Source organism: Echinops telfairi, unplaced genomic scaffold (genome assembly GCF_000313985.2).
Source record: "Echinops telfairi isolate 266 unplaced genomic scaffold, ASM31398v2 ScPeMD7_23;HRSCAF=83, whole genome shotgun sequence".
Lineage (NCBI taxonomy): Eukaryota > Metazoa > Chordata > Mammalia > Afrosoricida > Tenrecidae > Echinops > Echinops telfairi.
This window is the reverse complement of record NW_022103920.1, coordinates 19,020,958-19,022,749: the sequence shown is the minus strand read 5'-3', so window position 1 is coordinate 19,022,749 and position 1,792 is coordinate 19,020,958.

The following is a 1,792-nucleotide window of genomic DNA, read 5'->3' as shown; positions in this document are numbered from 1 at the left end:
TGAAATATTTATATTGAGGTTGAAGCACTAAATCCACAGAGCAAATGCCAATGATAGAGCAACAATAAAGACAACACACTGTCAGGTGTACAAGCAAAACATCATATCATTAAAGATGCCAGACTACCTGTCAGCTAAATTTATTTTGTAAATACCCTCTGAGACTCCTTATTAAGTATGTATAATAAGTCTTGAAATCCTTCACCCTCACTAGGCACTGCTACTTATACTCAGAACCTGATGATGTGCAGCTTCCTATTCCATGGTGACATCAAGTCCTCCACCCGCACTGCCTTCACCCAGCCTCAGATAGATGTCCCCGTCTGCTCATTTTTCTTGATTTCAATTACATTCTCCTGGCTGCTAAGCAGAGTTTTGCCAAATTACATTGTTAATACGTTTACTTTTGTGCATACGATATAATGCTGCTGTGCTAAAGAGTTTATATTTGTTACTCATTTAATCATCATAACAACCCTATTCGATAAATATGGTCGTTAAGCTCATTTTGCATAGGAGGAAATGGAGAAAGGAGGATTCCCTCACTTCCCCCAAGTCTGCCAAATGGCTAAGTGTGAGCCTGGTTACAGAGCCAAAGGTGACAGGAATCTAAGCTTACTCTGCCTTGCTGACTCTGGTACCTGCCATTATAGAGCTAACCCCATGATAAGTTTGAAATGTTATGATAACATACATTATATGCATTAATATATTAATATGCATTGGCATATTAATATTTAATATACTAATATACATTATTCCTGATCATGAACATTATCTACTCACCTGTTATAACACTGAAAAGATATGTCTAAAAGTAGTAAATTTCCTAAACTATTTTTTAGGACTCATGAAAACATTGAAGAATAATCTTGAAAGATCCTTCAAATTTTCCTTGAAGAGCCTTGTGAAAAATAACATGAAGGGACAGGTTGCCCTTTGGGGCCATAGGTGATTCCCTTACAGAACCCCTTACAGAATCCAATCCCATAGATCAAATATAGTTCACTATGTTCATGATGGACAGCAATCAATTTCCATCCAATAGAGGGTATTCACTGTGCAAAGAGCAATTCAGAACACCTTTCCTTTTAAGGTTGCTCTTGCAAGTGCCAAGGCTAAGCCATGGCAGCCAATCACCTTTCTTCTTCCCACCCGTACCCGACAAGTGAATGCCATTTCAATGTCATTATCAGGAAATATGAGAGAAATGGGTTAACTGTCTGATTAAGCAGCCTAGTGGCAGGGACGGGGTCTCCTGGGATGATGACATTGCTGAAGTCATCACTGAGCTGCTGCTTTGCATGATTGCAAAGGATTTGCCATGTCGCTTTCTTCAATGGTTTAAGAGCAGAAATAGATTCATAACTAGGACACCTGGAATAAGGAATTAGAGACAATTAGATTTAAGTTTTCCACTATGGCTCGAAATGAGTTAAATTTGCAAAGAACTGAAATTAAATTTTGGCCATTTATTGAGATAAACACCCTTAATTAGAGCTTGAAATATATAATACTCTCCTAATTGCCATAAATTAAAGCCAATTATCTGCATTTCTATTGTGACCAAATACTCAGAAAATGCCAGTCTCCTAGAAGGGACCCCAAATTGTGATACAATGAGTTCACAGTTGTTTGTTCCTCTTCCAATGCTACCCAAAATCACAGGGAAGGAAAAGAGTGTATGTGAGGTCTTAGTGTTTCTTAAGGCACCTCCCCCCTCCCGCCTCCTGCCACCTTAGGATGCTTCTGTTATAGCCACACTATATACATGCCTTTATTTAGACCTCTA